A 27,740-nucleotide genomic window follows, 5' to 3' on the forward strand; every position below is an offset into this window, starting at 1 on the left:
TCAAAAAACAAATTGCATTGAGCATATCTGCTGCAAAAGACCTCTTTTAAAGTGTTAAAAAGCAAAAATGTCACTTTAAGGACTAAGGTGCGCCTGACCCAAGCCACGGTGTTTTCAATCTCCTCATATGCATACAAATGCTGGACAATGGATAAGGAAGACTGAAGAAGAGTTGATGCCTCTGAGTTGTGGTGTTGATGAAGAATATTGAATGTACTAACGGACTGCCAAAAGAACCAACAAATCTGTCTTGGAAGAAGTACACATCTTGTCCTTAGAAGCAAGGATGGTGTGACTTCATCTCACATACTGGACATGTTATCAGGAGGTACCAGTCCCTGAGGAACGACATCATGCTTGGTAAAGTGGAGGGCCAGCAAAAAAGAGGAAGACCCTCAGTGGGATGGATTGACACAGCGGCCACAACAATGGGCTTAGGCATAAAGATGGTTGTGAGGATGGCACATGATGTGCAGTGTTTTGTTCTGTTGTTCACAGGGTCACTAAGAGTTGGACTCGACTTGATGGCATGTAAGAACAAAAACATATTTTGCCACAGTAAAACAAAAAATTTTAATTCCCCTTCACCAAAAAAAAAAAAGGACTACAGGAAGAATTTGAGGGTCATAGGAACAGCCATCTTATTTCCACCTGGGAAAGCCTAAAGGTGAGAGATTTTCATTGATGCTCCCAGCCTGGTGATAGGGAGCTGGGAGCAATCTTTACTTCCACCAGGTGCCTAGGGAAAGTATGCGTTTTTTGTTTCAAGGAAAAGCTAGCCTATGATCCCATCCAAAAGAACCCTCACCTTATTAACTACTATAGCTTCACATTAAATATTTGTATCAGATAAATGTCCTCCCACTTTGTTCTTCTTTAGGAATACCTTGGTTAGAACCAATTTGTTTTAGAACCAGTTAGTGATAGTCCAAAGAAAAGTCCAAATTTATAGATAAATTTGAAGAAAATTAGCCCTTTATGACATTCAATCGTATTATCCATAAACATGGTATGTTTTTTCATTTATTTACATGCAATTTTTATGTTTTATCTGTAAATGTTGTGGACATCTATTTTTAGATTTATCCCTGAGGACCCTTACTTATATTTGTTTGTTACTTTAAATGTTATATTTTTAAAATTACATATTCTAATAGCTGCATAGGAATGCAATTATTTTATTCATTTTACGCCAACATAAATTATTCATAATTCTAATCATTTCTCAGTAGATATTTTGAATTTTCTGTATAGGCATTCATCTCTAAATAATGACGATATTTATACTTTCATTACTTCTACTTGATTTGTTGTTTTGAGTAGGATTGCAGTATAATATTTAAAACATTCACTGTACCAGCTATCCTTATCTTGTTTCATATTTTAAAGCGACTCCAATTGTTCATCAGTTTCAGACTGCATCAGCTGATAAAAATCTTTTATTTCTTCATCTTTGGCCTTAGTGGTTGGTGTACACATTTGAATAATAGTCGTATTAACTGGCCTTCCTTGTAGGCGTATGGATATTATCCATCACTGACAGCTTTGTACTTCAGGACAGATCTTGAAATGCTCTTTTTGACGATGAATGCAACACCATTCCTCTTCAAGTTGTCATTCCCAGCATAGTAGGCTATATGATTGTCTGATGCAAAATGGCCAATACCAGTCCATTTCAGCTCACTAATGCCTAGGATATCGATGTTTATGCATTGCATTTCATTTTTGACGATTTTCAATTTCCCTAGATTCATACTTCGTACATTCCAGGTTCCAATTATTAATGGATGTTTGCAGCTGTTTCTTCTCATTTTGAGTAGTGCCACATTAGCAAATGAAGGTTCTGAAAGCTTTACTCCATCCACGTCATTAAGGTCGACTCTACTTTGAGGAGGCAGCTCTTTCCCAGTCATCTTTTGAGTGCCTTCCAACCTGGGGGCTGATCTTCCAGCACTATATCAGACAATGTTCTTCTGCTGTTCATAAGGTTTTCACTGGCTAATGCTTTCAGAAGTAGACTGCCGGGTCCTTCTAGTCTGTCTTAGTCTGGAAGCTCAGCTGAAACCTGTCCTCCATGGATGACCCTGCTGGTATATGAATACCGGTGCCATAGCTTCCAGCATCAAAGCAACACACAAGACCCCACAGTACGACAAACTGACAGACACGTGCAATCAAGACGCACTTATGATTACTGGTGATTGGAATGCGAAAGTTGGAAACAAAGAAGAAGGATCAGTAGTTGGAAAATATGGCCTTGGTGATAGAAAAAATGCCAGAGATGGAATGATAGAATTTTGCAAGACCAACAACTTCTTCATTGCAAACACCTTCTTTCACCAACATAAACGGTGACTATACACATGGACCTTACCAGACGGAACTCACAGAAATCAAATTGACTACATCTGTGGAAACAGATGATGGAAAAGCTCAATATCATCAGTCAGAACAAGGCCAGGGGCGGACCGTGGAACAGACCATCAATTGTTCATGTGCAAGTTCAAGCTGAAACTGAAGAAAATCAGAGCAAGTCCATGAGAGCCAAAATATGACCTTGAGTGTATCTCACCTGAATTTAGAGACCGTCTCAAGAATAGATTTGACACATTGAACACTAGTGACCGAAGACCAGGCGAGTTGTGGAATGACATCTAGGGCATAATCCATGAAGAAAGCAAGAGGTCATTGAAGAGACAGGAAAGAAAGAAAAGACCAAGATGGATGTCAGAGGAGACTCTGAAACTTGCTCTCGAACGTTGAGCAGCTAAAGCAAAAGGAAGAATTCATGAAGTAAAAGAACTGAACAGAAGATTTCAAAGGGCTTCCCGAGAAGGCAAAGTATTATAATGACATGTGCAAAGAGCTGGAGATGGAAAACCAAAAGGGAAGAATGCGCTCAGTGTTTCTCAAGCTGAAAGAACTGAAGAAAAAATTCAAGCCTCGAGTTGCAATAGTGAAGGATTCTATGGGGAAAATATTAAACAACACAGGAAGCATCAAAAGAAGATGGAAGGAATACACAGTCATTATACCAAGAAGAATTAGTCTATGTTCAATCATTTCAAGAGGTAGCATGTGATCAGGAACCAATGGTACTGAAGGAAGAAGTCCAAGCTGCTCAGAAGGCATTGGTGAAAAACAAGGCTCCAGGAATTGATGGAATATCAATTGAGATGTTTCAACAAACAGACGCAGCGCTGGAGGTGCTCACTCATCTATGCCCAGAAATATGGAAGACAGCTTCCTGGCCAACTGACTGGAAGAGATCCATATTTATGCCTATTGCCAAGAAAGGTGATCCAACCGAATGTGGAAATTATAGAACAATATCATTAATATCACATGCAAGCAAAATTTTGCTGAAGATCATTCAAAAGCGGCTGCAGCAGTGTACTGTCAGAGAACTGTCAGAAATTCAGGCAGGTTTCAGAAGAGGACGTGGAACCAGGGATATCATCACTGATGTCAGATGGATCCTGGCTGAAAGCAGAGAATACCAGAAAGATGTTCACCTGTGTTTTATTGACTATGCAAAGGCATTCAACTGTGTGGATCGTAACAAATTATGGATAACATTGCGAAGAATGGGAATTCCAGAACACTTAATTGTGCTCATGAGGAACCTTTACACAGATCAAGAGGCGGTTGTTCAGACAGAACAAGGAGATACTTATTGGTTTAAAGTCAGGAAAGGTGTGCATCAGGGTTGTATTCTTTCACCATACCTATTCAATCTGTATGCTGAGCAAATAATCTGAGAAGCTGGACTATTTGAAGAAGAAAGAAACATCAGGATTGGAAGAAGACTCATTAAGAACCAGTGTTACACAGATGACACAACCTTGCTTGCTGAACGTGAAGAGGACTTGAAGCACTTACTAATGAAGATCAAAGACCACAGCCTTCAGTATGGATTACACCTCAGCATAAAGAAAACAAAAATCCTCACAACTGGACCAATGAGCAACATCATGAGAAACAGAGAAAAGATTGAAGTTGTCAAGGATTTCATTTCACTTGGATCCACAATTAACAGCCATGGAAGCAGCAGTCAAGAAATCAAGAGACGCATTGCATTGGGTAAATCTGCTGCAAAGGACCTCTTTAAAGTGTTGAAGAGCAAAGATGTCACCTTCAAGACTAAAGTATGCCTGACCCAAGCCATGGTATTTTCAATCACATCATATGCATGTGAAAGCTGGACAATGAATAAGGAAGGCCGAAGAAGAATTGACGCCTCTAAATTGTGGTGCTGGCAAAGAATATCAAATATACCACAGACTGCCAAAAGAACGAACAAATCTGTCTTGGAAGAAGTACAACCAGAATGCTCCTTAGAAGCAAGGATAGGGAGACTGCATCCTACATACTTTGAACATGTTGTCAGGAGGGATCAGGCCCTGGAGAAGGACATCATGCTTGGCAAAGTACAGGGTCAGAGGAAAAGAGGAAGACCCTCAACGTGGTGGACTGACACAGTGGCTGCAACAATGAGCTCAAGCATAACAACGATTGTGAGGAGGGCACAGGACCGGGCAGTGTTTCGTTCTGTTGTGCATAGGGTCGCTATGAGTCGGAACCAACTTGACGGCACCTAACAACAATGGTTCATCATTAAGTATGAAATTTTTACAGATTGTTTTGGGCAGTGCCTTTGTCAGACTCAAAAATTCCCTGGTGTTCCTGGTTTGCTAAGAATATTTATCAAGAATAAAGGCTAAATTTTATTGAGTAAATTTTCTACATGAATTGCAATGATCAGATGTTTTTTCTCCTTTAACTTGCTTAGTGTAGGGAATAGCATTAGTCAATTTCTAATCTGAATTGATCTTACATTTCAGGTTTATTCTGGTCAAACCTGTTTTCTCTAAGGAATATTTTGCTTAATATTTTTATAACTCCATGAATGAGCATTCATAGAATATTTACTAATAAATCTTTTCCATCCATATAATTTCAAACTTTCTGTATTCTAATGTTTCAGGTAAAAATCATGTAACTGGGTTTTATTTCTTTTAAATTCATTCTGAAAATTTCTGTCTCAACTGGTATATTCAGATCATGTATATTTATAGGAAATGCTGATATATTTGAATTCATTTTACTCTTTTTGTGCTTTTGATGAGCTTTTTTTTCTCCTGTGTTACTTTTTTCTCTTTCAGTGCCTCCTTTTACTTTGATTGTAATATGTCTCATTCTGTTTTTTCTTTCTGCTTGTGGGGAAGTTATATATCCTATTTTACCTCTCTTGATATTTGAGGAACTTTATCTGTATATGTGGAAGTTCTTTGAGACCTAGATTAAGAATTATTTCTTCCAAAGAAGATTTTTATTTACTTAACAAAAATGGCAGGAGGCACTTCCAGATTGTTACTACTTTAAACTCAATTCTAAGTTTGGGACTTTTTGGAGCTTTTGATTATTGTAAATTGTAGCTCCAACTCCACATGAAGGCCAGATGAGGTCAAGAACTCTTAGAGGATATCATGCTTATTTTTGTTGTTGTTTTGGTTCTATCGTTGTTTTCCTAAATCTAGAGTCAAGATATAGGAAGTTTTCCTTTTGTGGGTATGGGTGTGTGCACAAGCACTATGGGTGTGAGTGGGTGTGTACATAGCCACTGTGGATGTGGTCGTGTGCACAGTCATTGTTGGTTCCATAGAGGCCCAACTCTTGTTTGCTTACTTGTTCACGCCCATTTATCTCTTTTTCACATCCCCATTTCCTTCCCCTATATAGCCAACTATTCTCATGCCTTTGCTGGAGAGCCTTCCATTTGTTTGTGTCCTTATAAAACATGAGTTATTTTGTATGCCTATCCCAGAACCCAGTGCCGTCAACTCATAGCGACCCTATAGGAGCGCCTGGTGTATTCAAACTGCCAACCCTTTGGCTAGCAGCTGCAGTACTTAACCACTTAACCACTACGCCACCAGGGTTTTGTATGCCTATACAGGCATACAAAAGGATATTGTGCTGTACGTCGCTTCTATTTCTTTCTCATTTCTCTCAACATGTTACAACTTGCTCATGTCGTTTGTACACCCAGTGCATAGTATGCATTCACATGTTCCCAGTCTACTCACCAATGGCAGGCACCCAGGAGGCGTCCTGCTACCTGCCACCACAGACAGATGGGACAAACATCCACACACATCAAAATGTGTAACAATTTCTCTTGTTTGAATACTCAAAAGTGAGATTGCTAGGTTGTAAGAACAATTCGTATTTAATTGAAGTAACTACTAGCAAATGGCTTTTCACAGTGACTGCACTTTTCTAACTCCTAACCGCAGGACGTGAGGGTTTCTCTTCCCTCACAGCTCCATCTACACTTGTCATTATTCAGCTTTCTAGATTTTACCAATGTAATAAATACAGAGTTAGGTCAAATTTTTATTTGTACTTTTTCTGATTTGCGATGAGTTCAAGCTAATCTTCATATGCCTGTTAGTTTTATGGATTTAAACTTCTGTAAACTACCTGTTTGCATTCTTTGCCCATTTTTCTGTTGAGATCCTGTCTTATTCTTATTGATTTGTAGGAGCTCTTTGTATATTCTAAGTCAGGCATTCACACTTTTTTGGGGGGTGGAGGAAAGACCCATTCACATTCTTAAAAATAATTTAGGACCCAAAGAGCTTCTGTTTACATTTGTTACATATATCAATATTTACCATATTAGGAATAAAACTGAAAGATATTCAAAGATTTCTTAATGAAAAATAATAACAGTAATAATAAACCTGTTATATCTATTGCCATCAAGTCGATTCCAACTCATAGCGACCCTATAGGACAGAGTAGAACTACCCTGTAGAGTTTCCAAGGCTGTAATTTTCATGGAACCAGACTGCCACATCTTTCTCCTGTGAAGAGGCTGGTGGGTTCAAATCACTGACCTTCCAGTTGGCAACCAAGTGCTTTAACCACCGCGCCACCAGGGCTCCTTAAACCCACTATATGTTAACATAAAAAACATACCTTTATAAAAAATAACTATTTTCCAAACCAAATAATTTAGAGAGAGGAAAACAATGATTTTTGTCTTTCCAAATCTTTTTCATGTCTGACTTAACAGAAGACAATTGGCTTCTCGTATATACTTCCCCGTTCAGTCCTTTGTAATATATTGTTTTGGTTGATGTATATAGAAAAAATCCAGCATCACACAGATAAGTAGTTGGGAAAGGGAAGAATATTTTAATAGTCTTTTCAGATAATTGTGAATATCCTTTGATACTGTACCAAAACTTGATAAGTGGTAGTTTCTTAAAGGCTATTTGCAATATAGAATCCAAGACTATATCAGTGAGCTTTTTGTACACTGATCAAGGAAAATCCATTGGTCTGTCTTGCCCTTTGAATAGATCTTTTGCCTATACCTGATTTTGTAACACTATGCATTGGCCATTTGGGAAATATTGGTTCATGACTTCTGCAGATCTTCCAAATGTTGACATATTTCATTATACAATATTTTTAAAATCACATTTGTTAATATCACCACCATTAAGTGATACAGTAAATAAAGAACATAAAGAAAAGTATGTACTGAGAACTATCAAGTTCATGACAGTGGATATAAATTTTCCAAAATTCTAAATTTTTGCTTCATAAAATTAAGGTTCACTAAATTTTGTGAGATTTAGATTCACTAAATTTTGTGAGACTTGAAAACAAACCACCTTCCTCTGATCCCAGCACCTCCCATCTTGTTTTCTTAAAAATGAATAAAGCGAGCTTGTCACTTCGGGGAAAACAACTGACAATACTTGTTGACGATGATAACCAGTCTCGAGAACTCTCTCCTGAAAAGGTGACCAAGCCTAAGCCCAGCATCCTCAGACTGGAATGGGGCTGAAACAGCCCAGACAGAGCTCTGGAGCTGGGGGGGACTAGAGCCCTGACTCAGACCTTCACTCAGCAGCAGAGGGCAAGCTCAGCCCATCCTGAGACCGCCTGGGAGTGTGAGGCCCCAGAGGAAATGCTGGGCTTTCAGCCCAACGCACCCAAAAGCTGCCACTCCAGCCACTCTCCAGCTGGGTGAGCTTCCTGAGTCTCAATTGTCTTACCTGCAAAAGGGAGATAATAACACACTCCTTCAACCACTCCTTCAACCACTGTTTACTGAGCTTCTTTTACCTTTCAGACTCAGGTGTTCAACAGTCAACCAAACAGACAAGTCTGTGTTTCAGGAAGTATGTTCTCATTCTCTAGGTGAGGATAAACCTAAAACCAAAACAGATCTGTTGCAGTCCAGTCAACTCCAACTTATAGCGACGCTACAGGACAGAGATGGAAACCGGGGTGGCGTAGTGGTTAAGAGTTCGGCTGCTAACCAAAAGTTCAGCAGTTTGAATCCACCAGGCACTCCTTGGAAACCCTAAGATGCAGTTCTACTCTGTCTTAGAGGGTTACTATGAGTCAGGATCGACTCGACGACAACGGGTTTGGTTTTATAGGACAGAGTAGAACTGCCCCATAGGGTTTCCAAGAAACAGCTCGTGGATTTGAACTGCCGACCTTTTGGTTAGCAGCTGAACTCTTAATCACTGTGCTACTAGGGCTCCCTAGGTAGGATAAGAGATGGGAAATGAGATAACAAGTGCCCAACCTGACTCAGAGGGGTGAACTCTTGCTACTGAAGAGACTCGGTGCATCATCTCATTTTTAGTCTCCAGACTATTTGATTATTTTCCACCCCTTCCCACTCCTGTAATCCCAAATAATCACCAAATGTCAATCACACTGAATTGATACCCAACATTTCAGTTAGCTCCTACGGAATTATGGTAGCTAAGTAAAATATTGAGAATAAATAGTTTCTGCACACCCTACCATGAGTACTCCTAAGATCTGAGCATTCCAGATGTGGGTCCATTCATTAAAGCCTTACCCTTCAATAAAGCAGGGACAGATTTAAGATTCAAGGAGTTTAAAAACCACCTCTCTCTCTCTCCCTCTCTCTCTGTCCCTCTCTCTCTCTCTCACACACACACACACACACACACACACACACACCCCACATCCTTTACCCACCATTAAGGCTCCATTCTTCAAGGGTCATCAAGGAATTTTGGTCCCCAGGGAGAATACTATAAAATGCAAATAACCCTAGGAGGAGGTCACACCTAAAGCCATCAACAGTTTACACTTGAGTTAACAATTAACCCTTTAAAGGTGATTTACAGCTTACAGAACTTTAGAGAAGACAGCAGAGAGCAAATAACTATCCACTCTCTGGCTCAGCTAAAGGCCAGGAAGAGGGAAGCGCTTTCCCCAGATCGTGCAGCCCATTGGCAAGAGAGTCGGTGGTGAGCACAGTTCCTGACTCCCACGCCAGTCCTCCAAGCTTCTTGTTCCTTTGGGCATAAATAATCAAAGGCTTCCAAAGCAGCCTGAGTAGAGCTCTTGACTAGAGGGCCTTTCCCTTCAGGCTGCAGGATGCCCTGCCCAACAGCTCAGGAAGTAGTTCTAGAATGTGCCTCAAGTCCTCTCACTCACTGCTGGGCCTCCAGAGTCCATTCCAGACTCAGCGTGGCTGCTGCCTCCATGCCTAGCCCGCAGCCTGCTTCTCCGTGGACCATCTCCTGGACTCCCTGCTCTGGCTTCCCTGATTGCTGCCCTCATCACTCGTTTGCCTGTGCTGTAGGCCACACCTGGCCCAGACCAATACTTTCTGCTCAGGCTTAGCCTTGGAGGTCCTTTTCTGTCCAGGAAGAGGAATTCAACAGCTATGGTGATAAATGCACCTCACATAGTACAAGGGAAGTGCCAACTGAGTGGTAAGATAGAAGAAAGAAAAGATGAGAAGGGACATCTAGAAAACAAAGAAGGGGAACTGATGGGGCCCAAGCTCTTGAGCAAAAAAGAGGAAGACTCTTGATGAGATGGATTGACACAGTGGCTGCAACATTATGGTCCACATATAACAACGATTGTGAGGATGGCGCAGGACCGGGCAATGTTTCATTCTGTTGTACATAGCGTTGCTAATGAGTTGGAGCTCACTCAACAGCACCTAATGATAACAATAAACCCTGGTCAAGAGTGCTCCGGGGCAAACCGTGAACCCGGCCCTCTCTGCAGGATGGCCCCTTGTGAGACCTCTTTAACCCCAGGTCACCTCCTCCTGCATCCTGCTCCTCTGCATCTCTCACACGGGCATGGAGGGCTTGTGTCACACAGGAAGAGTCACACTGACTGGTCATCGCTGTTGTTGTTAGCTGCCATTCAGTCAGCCCCCAACTCATGGGGACCTCATGCACAATGAAACAAAATACAGCCTGCTCCTGTGCCATCCACGTAATCAATTTCCGACTGGACTCCTGTGATCCATAGGGTTTTCATTGGCTGATTTTTGGAAATAGATCACCAGGCCTTTCTTCCTAGTCTGCCTTTGGAAGCTCCATTCAGATTCATAGCAACAGTCGAGCCTCCACTGACAGAGGGATGGGTGCCTGCGTATGAAGTATATTGGCTGGGAATCGAACTCAGGTCTCCTGCATGGAAGGCCAGAATTCTACCACTGAACCACCACTGCCACTCGGGGGGCACTAGTCACTGGAAAACCCCTCAGTTTAGACTTCCCAATAATTCCCTTACTAACTGTGATACTTTGGCATCACATTATCTGCTTTAGACAGACACTAAAATTTAAGTGCATGGAAAGTTAAGATGGTCCACTTGCTCCTGGCACCCATCTTAACACACGTCTTTAAGGTCAGTCTTTGGATGTTACTTATACTGTGAAAAATAGAGGGAACCTTCTGGATCAAGCTCCACCAGAAGTCAACTCTACCTCTGGACTTCCCAACTGAATGGAAATGCCTCTTATCTTTTAAGCTAGTTTGATTTGGATTGTTTGTAACTTTTAACTGATACAGAATTTCATAAATTCAGGAGTGATTTCCCATGGTCATAGATGACATCTAAGAGTGTCACAAACCCTGAAATTCAAAGCAGTTTTCAGAGGAGATGAGGAATCATGAGTTGAATACACTTGAACTCTAGAAAGCTGTTGGTAATTTAGTGTTGTTCTCATTACTATTATCAATACTAATGTTAATGCCATTAATACCATATTAAAATTATTATTAAGGCTAATATCAATGTCACTAGCATTAACATTAATGTTACTAATATCATTGTCTCTTGGCTGGACATTAATAGTCAACTGGCATCAGAGCTTCTCAAATGGCTGAGATTAATAACAGAGCAGTTTGGGGAAACGCTCATTTCTTCAGCCAAAACATACATCTCTCAAGTCTGGCACCTGTACAAGAATGCCTCAGCTCATCCCAACCTGAGGCGTGGTAGAACAAATGTGCAAGTTCTCCCCGCCCTCTTACCCCACTCTCCCCAGCCCCCCACCCCCCGCCAGCCTCCACCTCCCTTGAGCCCCTTTGAGCCTTCAAAGGGTTAAATGCTAGACCAGTGGCTTTTAAGAACAGCTGGAAACAAAGCATTGCCCCAGGCCACCACCAACCAATAAAAGGTCAGGAGGTTGAGGGAATCATTTTCCATGGGAATAACTTTCTGAGGGAAATGGTAAAGTTATTTAAGTCACCAGGTGGGAAACATAAAGGGCAATCTTTCCCTGCTCCTGAGAAATGGACGACGTTTGATCTCACAGATTTTGCCTGTCTATGACTTACATAATGAACCCCAAACCTTGATAATATGAAACTACTTTTTATGTATAATGTGATTATACATATATTGTACCTTTTTTTTTTTTTTAATAGTGTCATCTCTTTGGAAATAAACATGGGGGAGGCGGAGAATGACATCAAATGTTCACACCCTTTGACCTGATAAGCTCACTCTTGGGAATGCAGCCCAAAAAAATATATTCAACAGGGGAAATAAAAATTATGTGCAAGGATGTTCACTGCAACATTATTCATGGAGAAAAAACCTAAACGGTTCAGCAAAAGGGGTGGTTTAGTAAAGAATCACACATCAATGTGAAAAAAAAAGGCATTATAGGCCATTAAAAATGCAAGGTGAATCCATGGAAAATAAAAAAAAGAAAATGTCAGCTTAAAAAAGCAGACATGAAACAGTATGTGGAGGGTAACTGTCACTAGGTAGCCCCATATTCTTTCTAAATAAGAACTGGGAAGTCTATGGCAATAATGAAAAGTGTTAGTTAAATTGAGGCAGTGGAATCATGAGAGAGCCAGTTTTTTCCCCCAATTTTATTTAATGTTCTTTTCTCTGGTTAAAAATGTGGTTTTATTGAGGGGGAGGAAAATGTTCCCAAATTGTGGTGATGGTTGCACACCTCCGTGAATATTTAAAAAAAAAAAAAAAAATTGCATTGTACAATTTAAAAGGGTGAATTATAGGGCCCATGAACTATATTACAACAAAGGTGTTTTTAAAAAAGTGTAAATTCGTTTTCAAAAATGTGAGGCACTCTCAGTGAAGAGAGAAAAAGATCTTTGTTTCCAATTTAAATAACAGCACCATTCAACTGCAGGGTTGTATAGGACTTTTAAATAAATTCTCAACATGATTTATTAAGTTGGTGACAAATACAGCCTGGGGTCATGTTTTAACCAGAGCACGCCCAATGTGCTTAAGAGAACAGGATTCTCCCTGGCCTCCCCTGAATTGGGACAGACACTTGTGGAAGAAATTTCTGAAATCACAATGCAACAACTTCATCACGGTATTGCTTTAGGCAGCTTACTTATCCTCACTAACCTCCGTTTCTTCCTCCATTAAATGGAGCTAATTTTATGGTAGTAAGCAACCTTCCTAGTAAGGCTGTTGTAAAAATTGAAATACATGACACATGTAAAGCATCAGAGACAGGAGATACTCAGTAGCTGCTATGTTTTTTATTGCAATATAATATAGAAGTGCAACTGAACCAAGTCTTTAAAATCACTTTGGGTTTTGTTCAGGGGAAGCAACCACCACAATCGAAAACAGTGATTCTCGTTCCTATGACAACCCTAAGGGAGTGGTCCACACATCTGTGTCTGTCTAAACTAACCCCCGAAGAGGCTGAGTGTGTTTTCTCTGTGTCTGACCACTGGTCCCCATCCCCAACAACCTGGACCTAACAGCAGCCATATATGTCCATATGGCCCATCCCAAATCACCTGAGCCTGAAAAGAAGAGAAAAGCTTTATCCAAAGGCTTCTAGAACGGCAGCTCATTTCAGTGCAGTGAGATCAGCTAACCCATTTTCCCCAAACCTCCACAGCCACCTCAACTCCAGTTGGATATTTTCACTCCAGAAGAAACTGACTTCCTCCTAAATTGAAATCCTGCAACTTAATGACAATGACCATGGCTTTGTATCTGGAAAGGCCTGGAGTTGAATATTGTCACTACCCCCTTCTAGCCTTCGGTCAAGTTATTTAATGCCTTAGTTACCTAGTGCTGCTGCAACAGAAGTACATAAGTGGGTGACTTTAAAGAACAGAATATTATTCGCTCACAGTTCATGAGGCTAACAGCTCTAAGGGAAGGCTTTCTCTCCGTGGGCTCTGGGCGAAGATCCTTGTCTCTTTCAGCATCTCTTGCCACATTGTCTGTTAACCTGGTGTTCCTTGGGTCCTTAGTGAGCCTCACATGGCATCTATCTTTCCCCATTTGTGCTTGCTTCTCTGTGTCTATGTGGCTCTTTTTATAACTCAGAAGTGATTAGTTTGAGGACACACCCACAACCGATAATAAGGGAACATTAACAGAACAGGAGTCCTGGCGATGGTTAAGCACTCAGCTGCGACCTGAAAGGTTGATGGTCTAAACCCACCCAGTAGCTCCAAGGGAGAAAAGACCTGACAACCTGGTTCCATGAAGATTAAAGCCTAGAAAACCCCTATAGGTCAGTTCTACTCTGTCACATGGGGTCACTATGAGTCAAAATCAACTCGATGGCACCTAACAATAACAACATAACAAAGAAAATTCTATCCCCAACAAGATTACATCCACAGGTAAAAGGGTTAGTATTCTAACACATATTTTGGGAGGACACAATTCAATCCACAACATTTATCGTATTTTTACACAAATAACAAGCGCTGTCTGAGTTTGTCTGCCAGCCACGTCCTCCCCTACAAGGTATTTTCATAGGTGCCACAATGCCAGTATTTTTTTACGTGTTGCTGTGAAGAAAAATTAGCATAGCGCACTTGCAAGGATGTCTTTCTGTGGGAGGGTGTGGCCAGCAAACAAACACAGAAGGCACGTGTTATTTGTGTAAAAATACAGTAACATATCTTTCTCCTTTGAAAAATGAGACTTATAATACCCAACTCATATTGTAAAGAGGAATAAATGAGACAAAACATAGAAATTAGATGCCAATACATAGGAATACTACCTGCACCCCGGGACTCCTCGCCCCCGCCTTCCCTGTTACAACTTAATGGATGGGTTTCTCTTCTGCTAAGGAAGCCCAATTCCTCCTCCTCCTCCTCCTTTTCTTTCTCCTGCTGCCCAGTCATACCCCAACCCTCATTTCTTCTCAGGCATAAGCCTCCAAATGTCAGTCAGCACAAACCTGGCCCATGGCATATGGCCCCGCACAATTCCCCATGATCTCATCCAGTTGGACTGCTATTTTTACAGACTGGTATTAAGAAGCATAAACCAGGAATGTTATATACACTGTCACACTGGTATTCTCAGGCCTGTGGTACAGATGGAGTAGCCCCAGAATTTTATGGTACAACACATGGGCCTCTACCCTCCTCTTCAGACCCAGTGCTCAACAAGGCAGAGAGGAAAGTGTCAGAGGGCTCCTTGCTCCATTCTGCTGTCTCTCCTCCTTGTTTACCAATCAAGCTTTGGCTGTAGTCTCAGTCAGTAACAGCAGCCATGCCTACTCGGACAGAGAACGGGTTTCCAGGGGAAACAGGGAAACATGCAGTCATCCTGGGCATCCCATCATAGAAAAGCCATGGGTTGAGACAGACAGAAATGAGGGAAAGCTTTGCTCTAGCTCTTACTGCCCTTCTTCCCCCATGTCCAGGCATGAGTAAAGCCAGATTCTTCTGTAGAATTTTTCCTATGAGGACACAGATCTCTGTGATGTTATTCGACTTTATAGAGCATACGCCAAACCTAATTCACAATTAATTGCAGACAAGAACTGAGCTATTGCTGATAAGCCATGCTGTTGCTCCATGCCCAAGAACCAGGAGGATGGTGTGGAGGAGGGCTGAGGATGGAAAGTGTCTTCATCCACCAACTTCCCACTGAGGGAAAAACAAGAACAACTACTGCACGTGTGATAAATAGCTGCTGTCAAGGAGACTCTGACCCATGGCGGCCTTATGTACAACAGAACCCAACGTTGCCCAATCTTGTGTCATACAATTGCCAGCATGTCTGAGTCCATCCAATCACCTAGGGTCTTCCTCATCCTCATTGGCCTTCTACTTCACTAAACATGACGTCCTCCTGATCCCTTCTGATGACATGTCCAAAGCAAGCAAGGACAATGTTTTGTTGTGATCCGTAAGGCTGCCATGGGCTAATTTTCAGAAGTAGATTACCAGCCCTTTCTTCCTAATCTGTCTTTGCCTGGAAACTCGGCTGAAACGTGCCCACCATGGGTGACCCTGCTGGTATTTGAAATACCGATGACATAGCTTCCAGCATCATAGCAACACACAGGCCACCGCGGTAGGACAAACTGACAGATGGTGGTGAACATGTAATACAAAAGTCAAAACCACAATCACCTGTGTTAATTACAAAACTTAAGTCATGGTTCTTTTTGTTCTGCAATTATGTTTTTTTAAAAAAAAAAGCCTATTTGGTTTTTTTTTTCCAAAATTAGAAGAGAAAAGCTAAGAAAGTCTAAGTGCTTCGGTGTAACGGGAGGGAGGATGGGCAAGTCCGTAGCCCATCACCCTAAGAAAAGGTATTTCTCTCTCTCTTTCTGACTTGCACTGCTTTTCTTCACTTATTAGACTCATTTCTGACTCTCAGTCACTGAATAACTTGCTGTCATCAGTTGTGGTTTCTTTCTTGTTGACTGCAATTATTTGAAAACAATGTCAACATGAAAGTTTTTCTTCTTTTTCCCTGGCAATGGTTGGGGCTTTGCCTCCCACATGCCCCAACTTGCTGACCCATCCTCTGCTCCTCTGCTTCTCTCTGTCCTTCAGCCCTCACCTGGTTCAGAATGTTCCTGCAGGAGAAGGAACAGGGTCACCAGTGTCTGTACATGCGGATCAATGACTGTACCCTCGCAGACAATGAATGGGTTCAAGGCCAAGAACCCGCAAACATGTCAATCATCCCTTCAAAGATTTTAGTGGTGCCACACACAGGGAGTCACCATGAGTCAGAATCGGCTCTATGGCAGCTGGTACTGGTAATGTGCCAGGAGTGGGCCCCCTCACGGTAGGCTCCAAATGGGACACACAGATCCCCCTGCATTCTTCCTGCTTTCTCTCATTCCAATCACACAGCAGAGCATCTTCAAAGGTAAAACGAAATAAAGGTGTTGTTTTCAACCAGAGGTCCTCAGGTCTGAGAGGTCCTCAAAGAGAAGATGAGGGCTTACAACTATTCTCCCCATTTCAAAACTTCTCAAAAATTCATGAGTTGGCCCACAGGAGGACTGCACTGGCTGGCTGAACTGTCACTTTTCTCTACTTTGACTCAAGATGGTGTTGATGCAATCTGAGATAACTGGCAAGCGCACATAGATTAGAGCCCTGAAGAGAGCAAATGTTATCTTTTATTTAAACCAATGTGGAAAATAACGATTACATAGCAAAATAGCAGAATTTGTGGACAAAAATCCCTCAAACACAGGACCAGGGTGGGTGAAGATTATTGAATGAGTTGGTCCTTAGTAGAGAGATGTCAGGAATCTCTGGCTTCAGCCTAAATTCAAAAGGTCAAGGGCACTGTAAGAACCATCTGAAAGTGATAGATGACAGCTGCTATCAGCCTCAAAGTCCCCCATGGCTCCCCAGGAAATGGTGCAGAGCAGAAAGCCTCATGATTCACTCTCTGGGCTGGGGAGGCATGGCAAGTGTATCGACAGGCCCGGGCTATTTTAATTTTGATGTGTGAGAGAGATCTGAATGTCGGCAGGAAGAAACGTATCAGCAGAAGTGAGTCATCAGAAATGAAGAGATCACCCCAAGGTAGGGAAGAGGCTAGGGTTAGTTAACCTCAACTGTGAAAAGAGTCAGCCACTTATTTTTCTCACGTTGCCACAAACTAGAAAAAATACATTATTACTTACTAGAAAAATCTGTGCAGACAATCTTTTGGGAATCACTGTGCTAGATCACTCCTCTCCTTTCATGAATCTCTAGGAATTGAATCCTCCATCTTTGTCCCATTTGCAAGGATGACAACATTCTGGCAACAAGCTGGCAGAGCTGATATAGAACCCAGGAACTCCTGTTAAGAAGAGTAAATTCAGAGGTTGGATCCCTCATGTGGTCAGCTCAGTGATTCCTATGGCTTCATGCCTATCTCCCCATTACCATCACCCTGTGATCACAGGTCATCTCTGCCTTTTTCCTCCCCCCTTCCTCTTTCTCATCCCTGGGTCCATGGCAGACAACTGGTGAGTTTTCTATTCCAGGGTAGAATTGAGTTTAGCAACCAGTGGCTTGCTCGCCTACGTCCCATCATCCCAGAGAGTGTTGCCAGTCCAGTCCAGCCATGTAGAAACCACAGAGCAATGGTGAGCCCAAATGCATTGTCAGTCCTAGACACACAACCCAAACCCAAATTAACTTCAAGCTTGGAGAATCCTGAAAATGGCATGAACATTTTACAACCACGTGCTATATCAGCCTGGTCTGTCTTTAGCAGGGCCATAAACATGGCTGAATCGCTCAGGAGCCTTTCCTTAATGGCTTCCAAATTCTTATTGAGTAAATCAATAGAAACAGAAAGAAAGGCATCATTCTGAGGACTGTTCTGCCTGTTGTAACCAATAACACTCTGAGTTTATCGGACCTTACTGATACAAACAAGTCTTAGTAACATGGATCCTGTCAAGGAAGACTAAGAGAGGGCAGAAAGGATGGTGCCATTGTTGTCGCTGCCCCAAAATGGTTCCCATGCTTCAGGCACCTCAGCTACCCTGCACTGGACACTGCTTCAGAATTTGCCAAAGTGATTTCATTGGACACTTTTCCTCAGGCACTCAGAATTTAAATGTAGTCTACTTGTTGTAATTATTTATAGCCTCTGTGAATTTGTTTTGTGTTTCAACTGTTGATAAAGCTAGTTCTCTTTATGCCACTTTGAGTGGTGATATATATATATATACATATGCACATAGATTTTTTTTTTTTAACTTATCCCTGTATTATATAAATAAGAAGCCCTGATGGCACGATTGTGAAAGCAATCAACGGCTAACTGAAAGATTGGCGGTTCAAAACCACCAGTGTCTCTGTGTGGAAGAAAAATGTGGCAATCTGCTTCCATAGAGATTTACAGCCTTGGAAACCCTGTGGGGTCTTTTTGAGTAGGAATCAATTCAGCGGCAGTGGCTTTGGTTTTGGTTTTTATATTATATAACTAGCATTTCTTGGGCATCTTATATGTACCACCAATGCCAGGCAATTTCCTTTCCTTTGCTTCACTTTGTCCTCACAACACCCCTGACAAGTTAGCATCCCTGTTTTTCAGGTAAGGCAGTTGAAGCTGGAGAGGTAAAGTGAATTTCCTAAGGCACCCCAGTTAGCAAGTGACAGGGTGAAAGAGGTCTAACTCCACAAATTCTCTGGTCCTTTCACAGCATCACGTAGCTACTCTGAACACTGTTCTAGAAAAATATCATTTTTGAGGCAAAACATTAACAAAATTGCTAAGTTGTCTGTATAGGGTGGAACCTTACCATGTGCTGGGTGGTTCATTTCAGCCAAAGCCTCATATGGTGCCATGTTCAACCAAGACTTGAGAGTAGGTTTTCGAACAGAAGGGTCTCCTTACTTTCCCACACACACCCTAGGCTGGTTAAGAGCTGGCCACTCCTTTTTGAAGTCAGGGACACAATGTCCACATTCTCTACACCTTAGAACTTGCTGTCTTTTCTCACATCTCTGAGGGCAGATTCCAAGTTTTGTCTCTCTTCCCCTATTTCCTACCACAGTGCTAGGCTATAGTGGGCACTCTATAAGTGTTTGACCAAAGAAATGAACTAGTCAAGTAATTGATTAGTTAATGGAAACAACATTACTGTATTTATTTCTCATGACAAAGCAAAGTAGTTTGATTTCCTGCACCAGATCCTCACTCAAATTTATCCTTGTCAGCCACCGTAGATCTTCCTTTTATTGCTGAAATTTGTGGCCAAGCCATTCTGTACTTTAAGTTCTTTAAGGAAATAACACACAGCACTTTCTGATGACAGAGTGTTTTCTGCTAACTCACATGTGAAACAGAGTTGAAGATAACTCCTGTAAGTAAGAAACCAATCCTTTTCTCCCTGGCTTTGAAGGAAAACTCAAAGGCATGCCAGCCCACCACATTATGCTGGTTCCTGGATCCACCCTAGGGCCTGCCCAGCTGTCTTTATAGCAGTTACCATGTCATGGAAATTATGCACTCAGGGAGGCCAAGGGGTCTTTGATGTCGATAAGTGGAGGGGGTGTGTAGTCAGAAGACAGGCAGCTAAACAGATCTTGGAAAGCAAGAGAGAGAGAGACAAAATGTAGGAGGGGCAAGAAAAGGAGAGGGAGGTAAACGGAGGTGGGGGAAAAAAGGGAAAGGGCAGGGGAGAGGTGACAGGGCGTAGGACCTTGCACAATCACAGAAAATCCCAGAAATAACCAAGAAAACAGGACTATGCTCTGAGGGGCATCTCAGGTCCCGAGCACCCTTGAAGTACTCTAGCCACAGAGTGGTTTCATTCATAATCTGGTTTTACTGGAATCTTAGATTAAAAGGGAATTTAGAGAGATGCTTCTCAAGAGAATCACCTGGGGACGTTTTACCAAACCAAACCCAACCCATTGCCATTTAGTCAATTCCAACTCATAGCGACCCTATAGGACAGAGTAGAACTGCCCCATTGAGTTTCCAAGGAGCACTTGGTGGATTTGAACTGCCAAGATTTGGTTAGCAGCCATAGCACTTCACCACTACACCACCAGGGTTTCTGGAGACATTTTGGCCAATGCAAATTCCCAGGCCCCAGCTTCTCAGATCTTGGGTCTGTTAGGTGCTAGGGTCTAGGACTAGATATAACATTAACAAACTCCCAAGGTGATTTGACGAGTAACCAGACCCTAGAGTTTGTCCAGCCTCCTGAGAACGCATGAGTTCCAGATCCGCTTCATTGATACGTGCTCTTCAGCTTGAACACTTCTGGGGACAGGACACTCATTACTTTTGAGATAGCCCTGGTTTAGAAAATTCTGTTTTCTTACATAGTGCTGGCATCTGCCTCAGGAACTGGGTGCTACAAGTTCAAAAAAGATAAGGCAAGAAATTGAAGGTATCTCTCTCCTGGGCTCACATAGGGAGACTTAATTGGAAAATCAAGCCGCCATGGCTGCTGCTACTTTAATATCCTTCATTCTTTCTGCCAAGATGTCCAACACCTAATTACAGAGAAATCCAGCATCTCCACTAGGAAAAGTTCTGTGTTCATACGTGTAATAAAATGAAAACCACATCACCCAGAGAGTCCCCTTTACTGAATCAATTGGGAAGGTGGGAATGATTTATTACTTCTTGCCAATTCTTGCTAGAAAAAGACTGACTCAGTTTGACTTCCTGAGTGGAGAGAGTGGTGCAAACGGTTAACAAACTTGGCTGCTAACCAAAAGGTTGGAGGTTTGAGTCCACCCAGAGGTGCCTCAGAAGAAAGGCCTAAAGATCTACTTCTGAAAAATCAGCCGCTGAAAACCCCATGGAGCATAGTTCTACGCTGACACACAGCAACAGGTTCATAAGTTGAAGAGAAAGAACCCTCTAATGCCATGGGGAGCCTGCCCAGAAGGCAAACGCATCAAAGGAGAGACAAGAGGTCCAGAGAAGGGTCACCTAGGGGGCATCTATTTCCTACTGGGCCCAGCATTGTCTAGTTTAATCCACACCAGCTCTGTGGCAGGCAATATTTTCCCCACTTTACAAATAATGAAGAGAAAAATTTTTTAAAGTGCCTAAAATCATAAGGCTAGTAAATGAGGAATTAGAGATTAGAATTCACATCTGTCCAAACCCAGAGAGCATTTGCTACAATGGCCTGTCCACCATTCTTCCCCAAGAGAAGGAATATTTCCCTTAGAATATAAGTCAGAAGGACTATTTCTTTTATTTCCTTGTCAGCAAACCCACTCCCCTCTCAATCCTCACTGTCTCCTCTGACCATGTCCCCTCTGCCACCCAGTCTTTTCCTGGGCCCAGTCACCAGGCCATCTTTCCTGGACTCGTCCCAAACACAACATAGGGGCCCCCAATCTGGAAGAAGAATCACTGTTAATACACCATTGTTACCCAGTAATTGCTTTCTTTTTGGCTTCGCCTCTTCTAAAGCCACGAGCAATTTCTCCCAGCTTCTACCTTCTTGAAGCTTTTGTTTAAGTCTCAAAGACAAGACTTTCCAAAGAAATAATTAAGGCTTTCATGCCCCACACTTTTAACAAATACAGTTTGACCTCGTTTCATCCCTTTTGCCAGGGAGCCGTTTTCTGGCACCTTAAAGGGATTTCCATTCAATTACCCTCCAGAATCCTCTTTTCTCCCCTTCTTTCTTTCATCACATAAAGCTCCCCATTGGCCTCCAAAGGTGAAATTAGGTGCTTGCCCATTCAGCATCAGACAGAGTTTTAAATTGGATGAAGTAATAATGCTTCTTTGAATTTCAGGGCAGCCTTCACAGAAAGGAATTAGAATCCGGACTAAGAAGCAGCCAATCTTTCACTGCCCTTCCTTCTCTCTGTGCTGGGGGAGTGGGGGGTGGACAGAGGCAGAGCTGGGATTCTAATTCACACACATACTTCTTCGACTCTTCAAAAAAAAAAAGTTTATTCAGGAGTTAGGATAAAGCCAGGGAGATAGCCCCTCTGTCCTTCCAGGCTGTGAGACTTTGCTGGTCATTATGCTTAAACAACCTGGTGGTTCAGTGGTTAAGCACTCACTTGCCAACTGAAAGGTCAGAGGTTTGAACCCACCAGCAGCTCCTCAGGAGAAAAGACCCAGAGACCTGCTCCATTAAAGATTACAGCCTAGAAAACCCTTTGGAGCAGTTCTACTCTGTGCTGTGGAGTCACTATGAGTCGAATATAGACTTGACATCACCTAAAACAACACTTTAACAACAGGAGTCCCTGGGTGGTGCAAAGGGTTAAGTGCTACTAGCCAAAAGGTTGGCGGGTCAAACCCACCACGGGCACCCTGGAAGACAGGCCTGGTGATCTATTTCCAAAAGGTCACAGCCTTGAAAACCCTGTGGAAGACAGCTCTACTCTGACACATATGGGGTCGCCATGAGTCAGAATCGATTCAACAACAACACTTAAACAACCCCACGCCTATGCCAGCAGGAAGCGATAAGTGCTACAAAGTCGTGAGCATTTTCTTTTTAATAAAGCGGGATGAATTCAAAAGGAATAATGACTAAAATCAAAATATATGGAGGGTTGGAGGGGGAATGAAATGGTGGGGATTAACTTGACCTGAACCTTTATCCTTTAACTTGGAAATGACAACTTCCCCAAGACATCCCACCTGAAGATGAACAGTTTCATCGCATTTTGTATACAGCCTCTATTTGCCTCTCCATCCCACACCACACCACCACCTCACCCAAAAAAAAAAAAAACACACACTCCTTACATGAATCAAAGAAGTACCAAAGAACTACCCGCAGCAGAAACCTGACCAGTTGGTATTCTCCAGAAATATATATATGTGTGTGTGTGTCATCCTTACATTCCCTACAGCATGCCTGAGATACCCACCATTTATTGTCATGCTTTTTAAAAAACTTCTTCAGTGGAGAAAGTGGGGAGTACCTCACAAGTGGGACACCATGTCTTCAAGATAACCTACCAAATTTAAAACAAATTTGAGGAACTTGCTTACCTAATTAATCCAGTGTCACCCAGCAGAGGAAAGGGCCTAAATGACTTGCACAGAAAAGGATAAGTTTTGATTGAAGTTCTGGGAGAGGAGAGGCAAGGAAGGAGAGAAGGCTAGAAAGCTTAAAGCAATCCTACAAGGCGTCAGGACAAACAAAACACAGAAACAAGCCAACAGAGGCAGCTTTCTCCTGCTTCTCAATTTTGCCTAAGACTAGAGTGGATCTTATTCTATTAAATCCCCTGAGTCTAGTACATTTAATGCTCTAAAGCCTATACAAATGAGAGACTTGTATTTTATGAGCACATCTACTCAAGTGAGGAAGATCCGCTGACCTAAATGGACCCTGTCCATGGCTTCTTCCTTAGGCTAGCACGTGTTTAACACCCCCATTGTGCCCCTGGGGTTGTGTTAATCTTCCACATTGTTTAAATGGCAAATGGAAACATTTTAAACACAGGTCATTCCAAAGCTTACCAGAATATTTGGGTCCCACAGGGCACTCTCTTCCAAAATGAAAAAAAAGGGATTCAGATGGCTGCCCAAGCAGCCCAGAGGGCAAACAGCTTCCCTGGACAAAGAGGCTGTACATACCCAGTCTCTGAGCCTCCCTTTGGGGGATACATGAGTTATTTCAGCGATTAACTAGTGGTTCTCAGAAGGTAAAACACAGATCGTTGGATTCCACCCATAAGTCTGGAGTGGGGCCAGAGAACTTGCATTTCTAGCAAGTTCCCAGGTGATGCTGATGCTGCCCTTTAAGATGCACGATCTTAATGAGAAATTTCTTCATTAATGATACATCTGGTTCACGCAGTCAACCTAATTTAATCGTTAACATGTCCCAGATTAAGGAACCAACAACGTTCCATCTGTGGTTCCTTCTTCTGTGTCCCTGCCAGCCAGATAAAGGATCTTACAAATTAAGAATTATGGCAGGAGAAAACAATAGCCTACAGCAGTGTCAAACGATAAAAAATGAATTTGGAATATCCGTAGTAGCTTTATTTTGGGGGGTGGGGGAGATGAGATAGCCAAAAACTGGAAACAATCCAAATGTCTTCCAGTGGATGACTGGTTAAATAAACTCCAGGGCAACCTCGCAGTAGAATGCTACAGAGCGATGGAGGGCAATGAGTTATCTATTCACAGAACGACAATGTGGTTGGATCTCAGAGAGATGATGCAGAGTGAAAGAAGTCAGTCTCAAAACATTGCATACTGTTTATATGATTCGTTTTATATAACATCCTCAAAACAACAAAATTCTAGTGATGGAAAATAGATCAGTGGTTCCCAGGAGTTAGGGTTGGGGAGGGCAGTGCCTATAAAGAAGTGGAGAGTTCCTTTAGAGAAGCAGAAGAGTCTGTATACTGATTGTGGTGGTGGGTATACAAATGTAATAAAATTTCATAGAATGAACAACAACACCAAAAATGTGCATATAAAAACCAGTGAAATCTGAATAATGTCTATAGATTAATTAAGAATATGGTAATCAGTACCAGTTGCCATCCAGCCGATGCCAACTCCCTGCAATCCCATGTCTGACAGAGCAGAACTGTACTCCATAGTGTTTTCGACGACTGAGTTTTTGGAAATAGATCATCAGGCCGTTCTTTTGAGGTGTGTAAAAGTGACACAGCTGCAGAGGTGTCTGAACTTCTCTAACATCACAGGGGAAAGGAGAATCAAATCAACAGCCCAAGGCTAATTTCCATGAGGTGGAGGTTAGACATACCTCCTCTTTCAATTCTTTTTAACAATTCTGACACCAGGCATCTCTTCCACAGCACTCTCTACTTCTCTGCTGAGTTCAATAATTCATTGAAATGGCCACACAGAACTTACAGACCATACTCACAATTATGGGGTTTATTAAGGAAGTAACAGTTTATAATTCAGGATACAGTTCTTAGATCAAGATAGCCTCTTCTCAGCCATGCCTGCAGGCAGGCCTCTCTCTGGCCGTTGGCCCTCGGCCTCTTGATATCTCAGCCTTTCAGCCTGGTCTCAGCCCTGCTCAGGCGACTGTTACAACGCTGTAGCTCCACCAGTAAGTGCCTGGAGGGAGCCCACTCCACCAGCAAGCCTCCTGCCCAAAGGCTCTCAGTTCTCTTGCTCCATGGGCCAGGAAGCCCACCACATCATCTCCTGCTGTTCTGCTGGTTCTGCTGCCTCTACTGCTACCATTTCTGTGCCACTGCTTCTAACCATCTCCAGTGTTACAGCTCTCTCTCTCTGTCTCCTGGGTCTAGGAGGCTCTCAGCACAGGGATTCTGGGTCCAAAGGACATGCTCCACTCCTAGCTCTTCTCTTTTGGTGGTAGTAGGTCTGCTCTCTGCTGTGAGATCAGCTCTCTTTTAAGCCTAGCAGGATGGCAAAACTGATCAACCCCTTCATTAGGATTCCAGGTACTTTATCTGCATTATTAGCAATGCTATCCAATCCCCTTGTTGGGCCACAAGCATCTTATTTGCATAATCCCACCCAATCATTTTATAGGCGTCACAAGACCATGCATGGCTAGAAGGTTCACATTAAGTAATTCACTGCACACAGGCAATCCCCTGGCTCTTCTAGCCATTGGCCCTTTCATACTTGAAGGATTAACCTGCCCTTCTCAATCCAAAACAGTCGTTAACAATTAGTCATTTGGTAGGGCAAACAGTCCTCAGGATGAGGTCACTCAGGTACCAGCTATTTAGGTCTGCTGCAGGTATCCATCTGATTTGGTCAGCTCCTCCAAAAGTCATCTCAGCTTCACCCTCTCTGTGTCTGATAAAATTTGACCGAGAGAAGATTGTTTCATTGCTCCGAACCTCACAAGGTATCAGCATAGCAAAAACTTTAAGAGACTTTAGGTTCGGCCACTGTACTCCAGTCCAGCAGTGCATCCCTTTAGTTCGTTCTTTCACACTTACAGCTTCTACAATTTTTATAATCACAATTAACCCTGTTAACATTCAACACTCACAACGGACTCATATAATCCTATCAGCATCTTCTCCCATCTGTCCCATCAGAAAAAGAAGAATTTATTCAGTGGGGATCCTCCCTTATCCCCCACATTTTGAGTATAAGCACACCCATGAAAGCATGTAAGCCAGCCACTTCATGTCTTTATCTACCCCCATTTTAGATAGCCAATGTTTAAACGGCCCATTCCTATCAAAGGAGTACTCTCCCAGGAGACGAGCTTGTTCCTTGATCTGATGAATCTTCTGTTCCAGTTGGAACTTTGAGCATCTGCATCCACTTGCAAAGTTCAACCCAGAGTATGTCATCAAACTGCAGCAATCTATACCAGCTCACAGTGCCAAACATCTGTCTCTTCATTCAGTCAGGTTCTGGTCAGCCCGTCCCTAGGCCCTGTGGGCTAGGTCAATGGGTACCAGCCATAGGCTCAGAAGTCCACATGCCTCCCTGCATTTCAGACCAGTCAGCCTCTTCTCTCTCTCTCTCTCTCATCCATACCCCCATGGGATAGGTAAATGAGCACCACTCATAGGCTCAGGAGTCCATACAACTCCTTGAACTTCAGGCCAGCCAGCCCTTTCTCTCTCTCTTTCATCCCTAGCCTCTGTGGGCTAGATCAATGGATGCCAAAGGAACGTGTCCAAACTCAGCCCATCTCTTCATTGCCGTACCTCCTCCACTTCCACTCATCAGGCACACCCAGGTAGTCACCATAAGCAAGCACACCAGTCTACTTGTTGGCTACCTTTAACTTCCAGTCCTGGAAGAGGGTTCTTCTGATGGGCACTGACTTTTCCTGCCTTGATGCATCCAAGGGCAAACTGCTTGCTTGAAATTCAAAAGCAAAACAGCCATTTTTTTTTTTTTCTCAAAGCCCTTCCTTCAAATGCAAATTTCCTGCTCTCTCAGAAGTTCAGGGTAGGTCTGCATGTCTTTTCAAATGCACATTTCCTAACTGGAAAGATTCTGGGTGGGGCTTGGGTTTTTGACCTGAGCCCCCAATACTCTATGCATAGGGCTACTGGATTGAAACAAACAGCCTGTGTTTCTTTCTGTGTTAGTTCCCCTTTTAGCTTATCCAATCAAGTATTGGCTAAAGGCAGAGTTACATGCTCTGTTATCTCTAATACCCAATATTCATATTCATCATACAGTTTAGGTCTGTTTTACAACACTAGGTATGAGAAACATTCAGATAAACACACAACCTTTTTAAAAATATTCCAGTTTCATACACTGTTCTCCACACCTTGACTATCTTCCCATTCATATGCATGTGGCCTTAGGCCTCTGGCTGGGTAGAATCAGAAGACCTTGGCCCCCCTATCAATCATCTTGTTTAACCAGCCTGGCTTTTGCTACAAGTCATTCCAGATGTAGTTTTTTTCCCTTAGCTGTAGCATAACATCTCTTTCCTTTCAGCCATTACAGATAACAACCAAAGTAACCATCTAAGAATGGCAACCACCCCTTCATTCTTTCTCTTACAAAGCCTCATGCTATGAGTCTGGAGCCATTGCAACAAATCCCATTCCTGATGCCAACTGTAAAAAATGGCATGGCCGTGGAGGCGTCTGACCTCCTCTTCATTAAGAAGAATCAAAATCAGCAGCCCAAGGCTGATTCTTATGAGGTGGAGGTTAGACATACCTCCTCTCTCTCAAATCTTTTTATCAATTCTGACACCAGCCATCTCCCCCACTGCA

General features: G+C 42.5%; 1 long non-coding RNA gene across 3 annotated transcripts in view; it reads right to left on the minus strand.

Annotated features, from left to right (window-relative positions):
- LOC111751632 (uncharacterized) overlaps window positions 1–27,740 on the minus strand; it is a 185,396-nt gene that overhangs the window by 127,292 nt on the left and 30,364 nt on the right. For 2 of the 3 annotated variants that reach the window (XR_010317364.1, XR_010317363.1), the window contains exon 2: window positions 17,246–17,406. The exons of the other annotated variant lie outside the window; for it this stretch is intronic. This is a non-coding gene — a long non-coding RNA (uncharacterized LOC111751632). The remainder of the gene's footprint in view (window positions 1–17,245; window positions 17,407–27,740) is intronic. 3 annotated transcript variants of the gene reach the window in all.

Source organism: Loxodonta africana, chromosome 13 (assembly GCF_030014295.1).
Source record: "Loxodonta africana isolate mLoxAfr1 chromosome 13, mLoxAfr1.hap2, whole genome shotgun sequence".
NCBI lineage: Eukaryota > Metazoa > Chordata > Mammalia > Proboscidea > Elephantidae > Loxodonta > Loxodonta africana.